The sequence below is a fragment of the Anastrepha ludens genome, chromosome 3 (assembly GCF_028408465.1).
Source record: "Anastrepha ludens isolate Willacy chromosome 3, idAnaLude1.1, whole genome shotgun sequence".
NCBI classification, from domain to species: Eukaryota; Metazoa; Arthropoda; class Insecta; order Diptera; family Tephritidae; genus Anastrepha; species Anastrepha ludens.
In genome coordinates, this window is record NC_071499.1 from 129,082,464 (window position 1) to 129,099,602 (window position 17,139).

At 39.2% G+C, this 17,139-nt stretch overlaps 1 protein-coding gene across 1 annotated transcript in view; it reads left to right on the forward strand.

Moving 5' to 3' along the window:
• LOC128859216 (uncharacterized) overlaps window positions 1-17,139 on the forward strand; it is a 261,658-nt gene that overhangs the window by 164,274 nt on the left and 80,245 nt on the right. The gene's annotated exons all lie outside the window — the stretch shown is intronic.

Here is a 17,139-nt window from a genome sequence, read left to right on the forward strand (position 1 = left end):
GTATACTGCTAACGAAGCGGTAATCAAATCGCTAGGCTCATGGGTAATGGTATATAGTATTCAAAAGTAGACTCCCCTTGTGATCACATCTGCATTTTCGCTATCAAGTTTATATCGTTACCTAGTTGCTGGAGACCGCAGTAAACTATGGCAACAGAAATGTAAATTATAAAGTGTATGAACTGAGGTAAAACATATTAAAAACATTCAGAATTTGTCTGCCTGTCGCAAGTTTCTCTATCGCACTCTAAGTATTCGGTTAATGTTTTTATTCGCTGCGCGCTCTCATCTCTCTCGTAATATTTGTAACCTTTGAAAGGTGCTATGAAAACTGGCAACATGGCATTATTTTTAGCTTTCGAAATTTCGGTTAAGAATGGCAATGTTGCACCACTTTTGGGTTTCAAGCGATTTAAAAATTAAGCAACATTAAAAGTTCCATACCGTTGACTACTACGTTAGCGGTATCGGCGCGGGGTAGATCACAGTTTTGCTTCTCATAACACAGTCGAAAATTGGCAACGTTACATTGAATGCCAAATAAGTGAAATGAAATGGTCGAAGTGCCAGTCTGGCACTCCTCAAGTAGCACTAAAGCGCCGTTTTGATAGCCAAATTAGTACTTAGTACTAATACTTTAATACAAGTAGTACTAAGTAATAAAGTATTAGTACTAAATATTAAATAGTTTTGAAGCAAGTACAAAATGTAAAATATTTCTACTTATAGTTATTAGCACCAAACATTTCATACTATTATTTTAGTACTAATATATCTTTATATACTATATATTATATATATTATTATTTTAATACTAAATACTTAGTGCTGAATTTAAAATTAGTACAGCGGCCGCCGAACGTCGGTTCGAATCTCGGTGAAACACCAAAATTAAGGAAAACATTTTTCTAATAGCGGTCGCCCCTCGGCAGGCAATGGCAAACCTCTGAGTGTATTTCTACCATGAAAAAACTCCTCTTAAAAATATCTGCCGTTCGAAGTCGGCTTAAAACTGTTGGTCCCTCCATTTGTGGAACAACATCAAGAAGCACACCACAAGGAGGAGGAGGAGCTCGGCCAAACACCCAAAACAGGGTGTACGCGCCAATTATTTATATATACATATATATATTAATATTTCAGTATGTACTAACATTTACTTTATTTAGGACTAAATTATATAATTATATCTATTATTTTAGTACTAATATTTTATCACTAAATACTAAGTGCTAAATTTAAAATTAGTACTAACATTTTAGTACTAATATTTATTCTATTTAGTACTAATATTTATTTTATTTAGTACTAATATTTATTTTATTTAGCGCCAAATACTAGTACCAATTGTTTAGTACTATTATTTTCTAGAACGAATATTTTAAAGTCAGTACTAAAATTTATTAGTACGAATATTTTAAATTTAGTACTGCCTCCAAATTATCGAAAAAGATGTGCAATGAGGCATTTCAGTGTAGTTAAAATGTACCTGTTGCCTGTGGAATAAAGAAATGGTATATAGTAAAAATTAGCAAAATTTCACTATTTTTAGCTTTGAAAATTTCAATTAAAAATGGCAACGTTGCACTGCGTTTAGCTTTCAAGTGCACTGTAAAAATTGGCAACGTTGTATGGCTAGCCAATGTCTTAACCTTTTGGCAGCAGCGCCCACTAGATTTCAGCTTTGTTTAACATAACATAGGTAGATGTCTGAATTTGAAACTAGTTTGGAACTATCAAAAACAAAACAGAAAACGTTCGAAATTCTAGCATCTTTCCAGTTCAGCACTAATTCCGAATTATCGAAAATGTAATGCCACTACTTTCGGCATCATTGTGTAAATTTACCAATTGCTTTTATGCCAAAGCTCATGGTTCTAAATTCACTAAAGCGCACTTTGTAGAGGATTTCCCTGCTGGCATGCTTATGCTTATATTTGTGTTTGTATTTATGCTACACTTACATGTCTCATCTCAGCAGTCGTTTGTTTGCACTGAATTTCAGCATTTTTGCGCACCAAAAATATAAAAAATAAAAATTCATGGCTATGCAGATATTTGCAAAATATTTTCGCCAACCACTTTCTAAACATTGTATCAAGAGCATAAATTTCTTCTTTTCGCTTTGATTTTTTGCACACGTCATTCCCTGCCATGGCTGCAAGGTTGATTATTATAATTTTTTTCTAGTTACATATGAAATATCTGACCATCATCAGTTGTGGCAAGCGCGGTTTAGAAATATATTTTCGTTGCAGTATTTTCAATTCTTTTGCGTTGTTTTGCATTTGACGAGTTATGTAATTTCATTTCACTTGATTTGGTTCATGATTTGTGGTGGTGATCATTTTTTGCTTCGGTGCGAGATTTCGCAACAAATGAGAGCTTGTTGTCTTAAGCAAACAGGCTCAGCTATTTCAAGGTAGATATTGCAATACGTAGGTGTTTGCTTAAAACTCATTAATGTTTCGTTTTGGAGTGCCACTTGTGGTCACGAAAATCAAAATTGGGAAAAATTAACTTTGACGTTCGCTTCAAAGTTCAGCTTTGCCATGAAATATGAAATCATAAATAGTTTTTTTAGATCATAATGGCATTCAGACCAAAAAGCTTTCAGTCAAGTCTTGTTGAAGGACGGAATGATTTCTTTTAGAGTCATTGCCCTCTCGGATTAAATTCATGTGAGCAAAAGCTTTTATAATTTTCGTTTAGAAACAATCAAACAAATTGTCGAAGCCTATGGGGCAACTTTTTATTATAAACTTTATTGTTTCGCGTCCGCGTAGAAATATTTTTCTTTCTTTCCAAATAATTTTCTTTCTTTAGAATGCTGCACTAAGTCTAGCATTCAATGGTACTATAAATGTGGGCAACGTTGCACAAAGTTCCTTGAAAATTGGAGCACACCATGGGTTGCAAATTTCAACAACCCTTCGAAAATCGGTAACGTAGTACCGGTTTGCTTTTCATAAGCAATATGTGAATTTGCATTAAAGCACAACTTTTACTTTTCAAATGCACTGTAAGAATTGTCGCATGGTTTTTAGCTTCCAAAAGTACTGTCAAAATTGGCAACGCTGCATTGTTAATAGCGTTTAAATGTACGATAGGAGTTGGCAAGTTTCACCAGCTTTGGCTTACGAAGGCAACGCTTCATTGCAGGTATATTTCAAAGGCACTTTTAGCATTACAGAATAGATTTAGAATTAGATTTCAAAAGTACTCTAAAACTTGGCAACATGACATTGCTTTTGCATTGCAAGTTGAAGTCTTTTGCAAAAGCCATAGCTCCGATACGCCATATTGCACGCACAGCGTGAAAAAGTAATTGTAAAATGAATTACAGGAAATAGAGAGAAGTGTTCAAAGGGAATACAAATGATTGAAGTAACACATATTTTGAAACTCAGTGATATCCCCCCTAAAGAAAATAATCGCTTACAGCAATAAACAAATTTTTTTTTTTACAGCTGTGTGCTGCGCACTAAAAGGCGTGTTTCATCACTAAAGTGGGCGCAATTTTCATTAGTAACAACGCGCATGCGCGTGCATACTCGTGGCCATTGAGTTAACAGCAATTTTTTGGGCAATTTTTGACAAGATTGTGTGACAAAGTAGTTGCTTAATTAAAAGCCTTTGCTGCTCGCTTGCAACACCATTGCAAGCAACATTGAAGCGTTACTTTTATTTACACAACGTCAACACTTTTTTCTGTGTGTGTGTGAATGTACGCACGCCAATTTATGTCAGCGATATGGCGACTTAAAGCGCCAAGCCTATATAGCAGACGCCGAGGCTGAGCCCAATCGCGAGTTAAGCCATCAAATCAAGCGTAGCCCAGCCGCCACTTCCGCCTGCTGTCAACGCGCTTGCAACACAGCCCGTCTCATGCGCGAAGTCGGTGCAGCACAGCTTTGGTGTGGTATTGTCAACGATTGTAAATTTGTAAACTTTGGGCGTCACTTGGTGTGCGGCGCAGGTGTTGACCGTCACCGCATCAATACCTTCATCACATTTTGTCACAGCAATGACATGAAGCATGACGCGATGACTGGCGTAAAATCGTTCCGAACAATTAGCTGTAATTGCTTTTCACTATGCGTCTCTCACTTCAACACTATTTTCCTATAATTTCATTCAATTCCACAGTCTCACACACTTCTGCGCGCTTTCAAGGTTTCTTTGTTGTTGCGCATGCGCGCCAAATCTACCTTCGCTGCGGCGAAAGAGTGCCCAGTGACAAAGCGCTTTTCTTTCTTGTAAATTTATAATGCAATGCGAATGATTTGCAAATTTTTATTTTTCCTCAAATTAATTGCAGCATTTATGACTTATTGTTTGTTGTTAATTTGCTTTGCTTTCTGTTTGGTGGAAGCGCCTTAAAGGCATTTCAATATGATTTTATGCGATGTGAAAAATTACCGTGACATAATCGAGGCAGCGGTAACAGTGGCAACGCCGCCAATTTAAGTAAACAATTTGAAAAGGCCATCTCTCTTTTTTCATCACAGTTGCTGTAATAATAATAATGAAATTTATATGAAGAAATCGGGCGAGTCATACAATGACTAAAATAACTAAAAGTAGTTTGAAGTCGCTGTGAAAGTTATGCAAGCGAATGAGTGTAGCTGCGGAGGGTAATGAAGACATGACATATTTAAGTAAAACTGTTACACTTGGAAGTTGCAAAATTGCGCAGTTTTCACGGCAATCAAATTACAAAATAATAACACTTAATTAGAAACGGGATATTTTCACGGGTTTTGACTAATTTCCTTTTTTTAATTTTCATTAGTTTTTTTTAATATTCATTTATTTATTCATTCTAAACTAAAAAACATTCAGATCTAAACCTTTGCACCGGGTTTATGAGACTTCTAAAAATTTTCTTAAAATTGTCGAACATTTTATTTAGAATTAAAAAAAGAAACTGAAAAAAGTAAGTAACCAGTGAAGGAGTGTACTCGAAATAAGTAATCTTAAATTGGTTCTTTAGACTCCAAAACCGGTGTGGCTTCTTCCAAACTGAGATCTATGCTACAGACAAAGCAGCAAAAACGATACGACTAATGGACTTATCTCCGGCAAACCATACCATTTTTGTTGATAGTCAAGCAGCGATCAAGGCTCTGGCTTCAATGTGCATTAATTCAAGATGTGTTAAAGAATGCACGAGGGCGAGCTCGCTTATCCAACAACACAACACCATGTTTTGGGAGGTCCCAGCCCCTCTGGAGTGAAGGAAACTTAAAAAGTGCAGGAGTGTGTAAGGAAAGGCTCTGAGCTTGACCGTACACTGTGATTGACTTGACCGTACGACACAAAAATCGTGTTTGGCGGAAAAAATTCAGCCTGCACAACGAAACATCCGGTAACGGACAGATGCTGATCGACTTCGCCGGGGCCCGAAACATGGTAGCCTGCAGCACCAGATTCCAGCATAAAAAGATACACCAAGCTACCTGGCTGTCTCCTGATCGAAAAACACGAAACCAGATCGATCATGTTGTGATAGATGGAAGACACGCTTCTAGTGTATTAGATGTACGTACGATCCGAGGACCCAACATCGACTCGGATCATTACCCTCTTGCAGCCAAACTGCGCACCCGCCTCTGTGCCGCAAAAAACGTACATCTACCTACGCAAAGAATGTTCAACATCGAAATGCTGCAATCACAACAGACAGCCAGAAGATTCGCCACTCGACCTCACTCCTGCTCTAAGAGACCACTGCCCAACAAACCGGCATGCACGAGCAATGGAGCAACATTTCTCGTTCCCTACGTACCGCCGGCGAAGAAGAAATCGGATACCGGCGAGCCCGAAGAAACAGTTGGTACAACGAGGAATGTCATGCTGCCGCTGGAAAAAAGGATGCCGCCTATAGAGCCACGCTGCGATCGGGCGCAACTCGAGCCATTTGGGATCGCTACATAGAGCTAAAAAAGGAAGAGAGACGTATTATCCGAAAGAAGAAACAAGAGGGCGAAATACGTGAGTGCGAGGAGTTTGAGATGCTGGCCAACAGGAACAACGCCCGAAAATTCTACCAGAAAGTTCGGCGGCTTACAGAAGGTTTTAAGACCGGGGCGTTTTCCTGTAAGAACAAAGACGGCGATCTGGTGACTGGCGTACAGAGCAATCTTAAATTATGAAGGGAACACTTCTCGAACCTGTTAAATAGTGACAGCTGCGCATGTCACAGAGAATGTGAAGATCCCGATACCCCAATCGTTGACGACGGAATTGTCGTTCCGGCTGCCGGCTGAGCTATTCAAACATGGCGGCGAGGAGCTGGTAAAGTGCATGCGTCAGCTTCTATGCAAAATATGGTCGGATGAAAGTATGCCTGCCGATTGGAATTTAAGTGTGCTCTGCCCAATACATAAGAAGGGTGATCCTGCAATCTGTGCCAATTACCGCGGGATTACTATTCTAAATATCGCCTATAAGGTTCTAGCGAGCGTATTGTGTGAAAGGCTGAAGCCCACCGTCAACCAACTGATTGGACCTTATCAGTGTGGCTTTAGACATGGAAAGTCTACCATCGACCAAATATTTACAATACGCCAAATCTTGGAAAAGACCCACGAAAGGAGAATCGACACACACCATCTTTTCGTCGATTTCAAAGCTGCAGTCGACAGTACGGAAAGGAGTTACTTGTATGCCGCGATGTCTGAATTTGGTATCCCCACAAAACTAATACGGCTTTGCAAGATGACGTTGCTCAACACCAGCACCGCCGCCCGAATTGGGAAGGACTTCTCCGAGCCGTTTGATACCAAACGAGGTTTCAGACAGGGTGACTCGCTGTCGTGTGACTTCTTTAACCTGATGTTGCAAAGCATCGTACGAGCCGCAGAACTTAATCGCTCAGGCACAATATTTTATAAGAGCCTACAATTGTTGGCGTATGCCAATGTTATCGATATCATCGGCCTTAACAACCGCGCTGTTAGTTCTGCCTTCTCCAAACTGGATAAAGAGGCAAAGCGAATGGACTTTGAAAGTATTCGATGCGGTACCAGCTGGTGGTAGCAGGAAGAGGAAGGCCTCCTCTGCGTTGGAAAGATCAGGTGGAGGAGGACTTGGCTTCACTTGGTGTGTCCAATTGGCGCCGGTTATCACAAGAAAGAAACGACTGAGGCGCTTTGTTGAACTCGGCCAAAATCGCGTAAGCGGTTATCGCGCCAATTAAGAAGAAGAAGAGCAAAAAAAATAACATTTAAAATTATAATTTTTTCGGGCCACTTAGTTAGGGGATGGAAATCAAATACAGGTATCACAATGGACCTTTGGGCAACCGAGTGTTTTGTCTTAGACATGCAGCCTGGCTAACCTAACCTAATCTACAGATCTTATAATACATTTTTGGCATTTAAAGCACTTTTTGACAGAATCATCATCATAATTTCCTCTAACTCCAAGTGGAGGCTATATTAAGTGCTAGTCGAAACTGCATATATCGGAAAACGCATTTTCGTCTTATGGTCTTCCTCCATGCAACCGCAGTTCGTATACGGTTGAATAAAGCGATTTTTGCGCTGAAGCATAATTTTCAATTTAGACGGTTTTTGTGTTCAAGGATTTGTTGACTCACTGCCATTTCGATTGGCATGTAAATTTGTTTATTTTTCATAACTGCACAAAGTCAACAAACTGCACTTCATTTTCGTCATTCACTTGATTGCTTCACACTCTTTCACTGCCATTGTTGGTGTTGTTGTTATTGTTGCTTTGATGTTTGTATTAAAAAGTGTCTCAATATGTTGCACGACTCTGTTCTGAGCGATTTCATATGAACGGCGAATAGCAGGTATACGAAAATGTGCCATCAATTGAATTGGCTCGTCGAAATATTCACCGCCTCCACCTCCGCCATTGCACACACACTCACTCCCTCAATTCTCCACTTCCCCGCGCTGTCAATTCGTTTTGGTGTTAATTGAGTTGTGTTGCTTTGTGGTGATGTCGACGAACAACAACGCGCTTGCAACTGTCACTGTGAGTTGTTGTTGTTCTTTTTATTTTGCTTTCAATACTTTTAATTTTTTATTTTGCCATTTGCAAACGCTTGCAACTAGCTTTATTCTACATATCTGCGAATGTGTGTATGTATGATTGTATATATTTGTATGTGGGCGTTTTGCGTTTGACGCATAGCGGAACTCTGGTGCGGCAAATGTAAATTAAACTGCATTCACATTTCGATTGCTCGCTTGTTGGCGCACGCTGACTAATTGAGTAAATAAATGGAGTTCTGTATATGCGCGCATATGTTTCTATGTATGTATGTGTGTGTGTGTATGCAGTGCAATGCAATAAAAATTAACTGTTGCAAATTAACACCGCGAAATATAACGGCATAGTCGGCGAAGTCACACGATCATTTAATTAAAATGTATGTGGCATGTGGAAGTGGATTTTGAGCGGAAGAAAGTTAATTAACAACCAGCAAATGGCTTTAGCTATGCAAAACGAAAAAAAAGCAAAACAAAAAAAATTTAACACTTGAAATTTTTGTAGTGACAGCAAAATTAAATTGCATTTTCCACAACAAAAACTTTAAAACTTTTTAATTTTTCTGCAAAAAATTCGAAATTTAATGAAAGTAAAGCTTGAAAAATATTTGCTCATAATAATGGTGTTGCAAATTTCAATGATATATATGCATATAAAAATGTATGTGTATGTATATGTGACACGTAAAATCATTAATCATTTATTTGCTATGTATAGCGGCAATTTGTGGTCACGCGCTGGTCACATTTTTTCGCCACTTCGCGCATGCGCACAACGCACCGCCGAGTGTTGCAGTGAACTCATACCAAGCAATGGCTGGTTGGCTGCCTTGTTTTTATAATTTTTTTTTTGTTTTTGGCATTTACCAGCTATTACGGCCATTACCCAACCGTGTATGAGCGAGTGGTTGTGCGCATGCGCAACTTGGTGGTAGTGGAGCAAGTTCAAGATTAATAGCGGCCACTATTAAAACAACTTACACGCTTTGCGCTGTAATAAAATGCACAAAATACCAATGAGTTTGCAGAAAATAGTTGAAAATATCTGCAACAAGCGGCTGTGCTACAGATCTACGAGTTTCTATAAAATACCCTGTAGGAAATAATATGCGCAATAATTTTCAGGCTATTTCTTAGTAAGAGACAAAAATTGTAGGTGATGTAACAAAGTACAAGGACTTTTCTTTTAGAGGAGAACAAAGAAAAACAAAAACAAAAAAATACGTGCATCGGTGATCAGAAGGTACGTCTGAATTTTCTTCGTCAGTTTTCCCAACTTTGCAATTGTGTTTGTGTTTCAGAATAGGAAGCTATTATTCTTTCAATTTGAATACAAATTCTAACATTTTAACCCACTAACTGCTCGATAAAGGGTTCTTTTTTGTATATTTTGCGGTTGAGAGCAGAAAATTCTCATAACATAGAGATATCATCATCATCATAGTATCACAGTTCGGGGTGAAGCATTGCTTCCCTTATCCAGGCCACTCGATCTTCAGCTTTTCTTTTGTCCTCAGACATGCCCACAGCTCGTGCGTCTGCTTCTATGTTCGGTTAAGTTGGCCTGGCTGGTTGAAAACTATCACATAGAGAGGCATTCTAACATCTCATATTGTAGAGCTCCTAAACATTTCATTCGGGTTCTAGCTAATACAGGGGCTTCTTTTTCTTGGACGACCTCTTCTTTTATTGCCTTGTGGATTTGTTTCGAATATCTTTTTCACAGTTCTATCGTTACTCATTCGCAGAATGTGTGTGTCATCTGACACTCATCGTGAAGGTGAGGTGTCGCTCTACATGAGATGCCAGTCTGTAGCAGTACATAGGAAACGCATTCTGACAGAGCTACAAATTCTTTTCACCGGTTTTGGCCAGCTTCCGCCTTCCACACTGGAGTTGTGTCTAAACTTTTAAGAGTTGTTTGGTGCTGGTTTCTAATGAGCACAATAAATATTTTTATACTTGTGAAAAATAGCCCATCAGTTTGCGCTTCCCCATTACGTTAGATATCTTTCTTTTCTTTCAGTTCATTTTGCCTCGCAATTTTCCAAAATCCTTCCAATTTGATCCAGGGTCTTTAAGAAAAAATTATCTTCTGTGAAATTCTAGATGACGTGTGGCTTGCTTAATTCCGTTAACGGCCTCTCTTGCAAGTTTTTCTGCTGCCTCACTGTCTGGTATGTTGTTGTGCCCCAAAAAATGTGAAAGGAAAATTGCCTCGCCTTTGCGTGGCGGGAACCGCGGCAATTCGCTGCAGGCTTGGAATGCTTGCGACAGAGTTGAGTGCCATTAGCGCTGTCTCACAGTGAGTGAATGTGAAAAGGTTGTTTCGTGGTGAGCACTCTTGCTCAAAGGGACTCAATTGTATCATTTAATGCCACCATTTCGGCTTGAAAGGTCGTGGAATGGATTGATAAAGACAACGACTAACTTCTTTCTAGCTTTAAGTACTACCCTTATATGCTCCGATATTTTAATATTACTAAATTTTCTTATTACTTCACGAAAAGTTTGCCGAGCCTACTCTGATACGTCCTTACATGTCTCATTTTATTTCTTTATTTCGAAGTTTGCCTTTTTTCATTCAATGCTGCTCAGTTCCTCTGTGTGTATCTAATACTTCAACTTTTCTTGATCACCGACATGTCAAGCCGGTTTGTGATTGCTGCCACCACTTCTAATGCACTCTGGATCGAGCTTACATTTTGCACGTCGTTGGTCTGTTTCTTCCCTATTTGCCACAAGCAGTCTGCATACAAATATACTCGCACCTATACCTGCAAGTGGTCGCCTGTTGACTAGCTCGGGCGGGCATACTTTGCTGCTGCTGTCATCACAAGTTTCTGGTATCCTATCTTTAACTGCTGCTGTGCCCTGTTTTTTTTTTTTTTATTGCTTTTATCTTCATCAAGCTGAAAGACTGGTAATGCCAAACACACCTCAAACGAATGCCAATTAGCCGTTGATTTTTGTGCTCCACTATAGCTGAAGCCTGCAAATCCACACAATTTTCTTTGTCGGTGCAATCTAAAATATTCCCCAAGTAGTTGAGCGTGGTCGTTGGCATTTCTGCTGCCATTGGTGGCGCTGTTGCTGCTACTGTCATTTAGCCATTATAATTAAATGTGTATTGCGGTTTCTAAACGCCAACACTACCCAAGTCAACACTGCAATTACATGTTTGTCTGTAGTTATATATGTGGCTGCCTCAAATTAAACGTCATACATTTGTTAAAAATGTCTGTTTAAATTTTAAATTATTGTTGCTGCTACAAATTTGTGAAAATCGCTGCGTATTACAGCAATTATGGCCTAATTAAAGTGGCAACACGACGCTCAAGCAACAGCTGTTGCTATTAATCTTCGCATTGCTATCGGTCGCTCCACTCCTTATCTTCTCCGCGCCACTGTCGTTAAGGTCAATAGCATCTCACGCGCAACTTTCTAGCGCTCATACGCCTGATTGCTGCCTTCCCTTACCGCCACTATTGACAGCTGCCTACTTTGCTTATTTCAGCTCTTCGCTCTTCAGTCAATCTCCCTGTGAACCGGTAATTCAGCCAACCAACAATCGGTCGGTTGAGGTATTGTACAAATTATGACAAATTACAAAAAGTTGGGTTGCGTTGCGTGACGTCGCCAGCGAACTGGTAGAACATCCGGTGGAGATTTACTTGTAGTTTGCCTATTTGCGCAATTCTTGAAAGGAAATTGTAATTAAGTAATTAATAAGAGGGGCAAAAGCGGGTGTGAGAAAGAAATTCATGTGAGAGCCTTTTACCTGCAGTCGTTCAGTGAATGATTGACGATCGCACTTTTTCATTTGTTGCTGTTTTATTTTTCCGCTCGCAGTTGCGCCAATGCGTGTGCAGCAGCTAATGATGCCATCAAATTGCTACCGGATGAGTGCCTATAAGAAAATAGAATAAACTTAATGGAAAATAATAAAATGCATGAATGAAGTGGTCTACCATGGGCAGGTGAAGATTGTCTTCGATTAATCTGATGCAAGGTGCAAAGTGCAAAAAGGAAGCTACGCATACGTGGGATTGGGGAGCTTTCCTTGCAGATAACCCATACAATTTCATCTGGGAAAGTGGCTGGCGGCTTTCCAAGTTTTTCATCAATTTCTTGCAAAGTCATCTACCAGATGCTTGGCTATAAAACTGGAATCTCGCACATTTCCTTGTAACTTGTGCGAAAAAACGTAGCTAGGTGGCGCTGTGAACGATATTGATACAAAAAATTATTATGATACGATTTGGTTCGCATTCAGTATGCACCTACATCTCTTGCTGTATATAATATCACCTCTTATAGTCTATATTATCAAGGAATACACCAAAACTAAATGTACTTGCATCTGTTAGTAGTAGAAAAATCGTTTTCAAACCGCAACAAAGCGAAAATTACTCAACCGATTGCGGTACTGTTTTTGCGATGAAACTTTGAAATGTTTGATATCACTAACTTTTCAAATATTTTTTTTTATTAATATTATATTAAAATTTTGAAAGCAAAAGAAGCATTTTCTCAAAAGAATTGCATGATAGGCAGAAATAAATAGGCGGAGCAAAAAAATGTATGCGCTCTGATTTCTATATCTGCTGATTTGTTATTGTGTCAATCAGTACTCTTTCGTTTATAGCAGGTACACCGGATATTTGTTGGTGCATTAATAAGTGAATATCATTTTTTGTGGAACACTTTTAAAGTAATAAATTCCGTGTAAGTTATATCAACGGAAAGCAAAGCTAGGTGGCGCTGTGGTCGGGACATTTCTACAAGCGGCATTTATGGTCCGATTTGGTTAATATGCGATATGTTCAAATTATCATTACTTAAGAAGAGGTTGGCGCAAAACGAATCATCCAATTTTTTTTTTATAACTTTTTTACTAAATAAAAAAAACAGTATTTTGAATTGGAAATCTTTGTTCAACGTTTACGATCTCCATTAGATGTCGGTTCGTATACTGCAGCTGTCTAGTTCACAAGTGTCAAATACGATAGACGTACGACGCCATTTGCAAAAATTACAAAAGTTACAATGGGGTGATTAATTTTGTGCCAACTGGTTTTTGTGCCATTTTTCTTAAAAAAAAAAAAATAGTAACATATTAACATATCAAAGTACTGCCCGCCATTTACCAGAAATTCACTTACTACAAGATCGATAGATTTTTGGCTGTCTGTCAGCTTTTGTGAAACAAATTTTACGAAAATTGGATCTGATAAATACTCCATTTTTTTCAATGATTTCACTAAACGATTTCTTATTATTTTTAATGAAATCAGACTTTTTTTCATGTTTTCTTAGAATAAAGCACTCTGTAGTGTTTTTATATCCGGCCTTATTAAGTGTTTGTATATCCGGCTGAGAACGGCACTAGTAATCATCAGTATCTCTTGAAGCATATATAAACAATACACAGAGCAGTACTAATCTCTTTACAGTCTCGAATATGCAAATTAGCGCTGCAGATGGCACTTTACAATCATGTTTTAGGGTCTTCAGGTCTACTCACGAAAACTTACAAATATTAAATACTTTAAAATTAGCAAAAGGCTCTTAATACAATGTTAGACAGTACCCACAAATAACTTCGGCGGGAGTAGTTCAGATAAAGAATACGTGGAATCAATTCCATCCAATTCGATATTCGAAAATGATAATATCGATATTCCGAGATGATGTTATCGGTATCCAGATAATGAAGGAGAGTACCTGCGTTAATCAAGGGAACCCTTGTTCGAGAGCTGCGTTTCTCACAGTCATGGCTATTCGATTTCTGTGAATTTCTTACCCATCCTAAGCTAATCTACACTTATTTTAAATGTAATAGCAAAGCTGTCTGTTCGGATACTTCAGAGCTCACTTTATCATTTATGTTTCTTAGAACCTAACGAACGCTTCTCCACCTTCTTTCAGCTGAAATCTCGCACACTAGCTTACCACCCATTTCCGTCCTTCAGACTCTTCAGCCAGTCTCTGCATCACTTCAGCTTCACGGTAAGGTCTTCGCAATGCATTTGAAAGATTTAAACTCATTCGAGAGCTCTCAAACTACATAAGCGATTTATCGCTCAAGCACCACCGTACGCACCCAAAAATCGCTAATAAAATTTTCAAGTTCAAAAGCACAACTCAACCGCCTAAAGTGTTATAGCACATTGTACAAACATTAACAACAACAGTGGAAACAACAGCTGTGTGCAATTACGCACTTGAACAGCGCACACAGGCAAAAAAACTCAAGCTAAGCAATCAAGGTAAACAAAAAACATCAAATGCCTTGCAACAGCCGCGCATGGCCCCACAAAGTCAAAGCCATCGTAAAGCGCACTTGGACAGCGTCTAAGTCAAGGTTAGACACGGTTCAATTACCCCTGCAGCACTCACAGCAATGACGACGACGCGGCTGATGATGGGGAGACTACGCTGATGTCGTTGATGATGATGACGTTGAAGTTGCCGCTGACGCTGACGCTGGCGACGCTGAAGGTAGTCAGCTATTAGGTGCCGCGGCAGTGGCAGTCAGCTGGCCAGCCATGCGTAGACTTTACTTGGCTTACTTGGTTTAATTACGCTAAAAGCGACGTGGAAAAAAATGTTTTATGCGCCGCCACTCAAGCGTTCCGAGATGGCGGCTCTAGCTGGAAAAAAATTCAAATAGCGGCATCAAGTATGCGGTGACGTGCCTGCGTAGCCGTTTAATCAAATAATAACAAATAGTGCGGGTACCATGACTTTTATTTTGGACTAGAAAGAAAAAAAGCAATAACAAATAGCAAAGCAACTGAAGGTATGCCATTTGTTGGAAATTGAAATGCAAAGTACCACTCGCGCGACACAGAAAATGTCAAGTACTCAGCGCGTCTGAACGCAAGCGCGATGATTTCGGTTTGTCAAGTAACGTCGTCAGAAGGTCGGCATATTTTTCTAATATAGTATGCGCTCTAAAATAATAAAATGATAGACGGCGCTGCAGTCAATGCCGTGCTGAAGTAATAAAAAATATTAATAAACATGAGCGATAGTAATCCCTTTTTACGGCTTCTGCTGGTGACGACGCCACTGCTTGATGATTTTTTATATTGTGCAAATATTTTTAAAGTTCAACATACATTGCGCTTGAAACTTTACAAGTCAGCTCACCGCTAAAGTCAAGATTTTTGCCTTTTTATAGCTTTTTACTTATGTGAGTATATGTAACGGGTGCTTTTTATCCCAAATTTGTGAACTATACAGTGCTCTCAACAACTCAGCCTCTGTCCGTGGACTATATGACAGATTTTCAGGAAAAATCTGCAGCATGAATTAAAACCATTCGATCGTCTTTTGTGGCGAATATTCGGTGAAAGGACTGAAGTCGACCAGGAATTGAACTACATTGTTAGCGTGAGATTATCTGTAATTGGAGCAGGTGAAAGGGAAAAGTTTCATCATTTTGGCTTTAAGTTGTATGTGAATAAGCAACATAGAGCTATTTGGAGTAAAAACCTTTTTCCCGACACCCTTGTAACCCTACTATATACCAAGACGTTCTCGATTTGATAGGGCTTCTCTGTCAGAATCTTTAAGTCCTGAAGTCTATGGAGAGCGCTGGATGCAAGTGAGTAGCAACCTTTTGGAGCCATTCGCAAAAGCCATGGGTCGAGTGGTAAGAGATCCCTACACAGCCACGGGTTTGTGTTGATAAATTTAAAAGTAAAGCTAAATAAGGGTTTATCCACTCTGTCTTCAAAAGCACCCACTGGCGGATAGCCTTCTATAGATTTCAGTGACAGTTGAAGATCTTTCTGCAGATCAGGTGGTAATATGTGTCGAACAAGTTGAACCAATTTGGAAAGCTTCACAAGAACCCCCTTTGGCTCTGAGAAGAGCCGTTGCAAGCCATCATCACCCATTTCCTTACAGTGAATATTACCAGGTACTGGCTATCGGAAAAGATAGTAAGACAAGTGCCGGGTAGTTTCAAAGTTAGAACTATTTTTCAAGCCTTTCAGATGGCAAATACTGCAAAACACTCGCTGAACCTGGCAACGGCATAGACTTCTCAACACGAAGGTTATCTTGAAGCTCGATGAATAGATTCTCCATCTGTCAATCGCATAGACCTCTGGGTACGAAAGTCGATGAACAGACCCCAGATAATGGTATGGATCTCTTAATAATGAAGGTTTTGTTATGAAGGTCGATGAATAGAGTATCCAGACTGCAAAATGATCACTGTGTCTAGTAATCGCATAGGCCTCTGGATATGAAAGTATATGAATAGATTCCCCGGGCGGAAAATTATTCGTTCAGTCTTACAATCGTATAAGCTTCACGATATGAAGGCCGTCATGATATGAAAACCTTCGCTGAGTCTGGTAACCGCCTGGACCTCGGTACATTAAAGTCTACGAATAGACTCCCGATAATGGAATAGACCTCTCAATATGGAGGCCTGATATGAAGCTTGATAAATAGATTCTTCAGACAAAAAAACGGTCGTAGGGTCTGGCAATCACATAGGCTTCTGAAAATGAAAGTTCATGAAGAGATTCTCCAAATTCAAAAATATTCGCTGAGTCTGGTAATATTTTAGGCTTCTCAATGTAAGGATCGTCTTGATATGAGTAGCGATGAATAGCTCCCTAGTCTGGAAAATATTCGTTAAGTATCTCAATCGCATAGACCTCTTGATTCGGAGGTCCTCTAAATAGGTGTCCGCAGCAACTCATTGTTCATTCATTGAGGACAGCCATGAAGATCGATGTTTCAAAACATCCTATAAATATTTAAAACCTCCATTCCTCCCTCCTTAGTGATGAAATGAAATCTTGAATTTTCTGTTCAGTTACACTTCCATAAATACACCCATTATATCTGTGCATTTACATTGAAAAATTTCCATTTTCTGCGCTTTGTTTGTCATCCAACTAAATTCATAAATCACAAGCAACTTTTGGCTTAATCAGGCTAAGCAGCCGTCACTAATGCGTAAATGAAAGTGGTTTACTGTGGCAATTGTCGCCATTTGTTGCAGCTGTTGCTGGCATAGCTGGCATTGCTTTTACTTTTTTTGCGGCGCCTCTTTTTCTGGTTTCTATTAAAATTTTTTGGC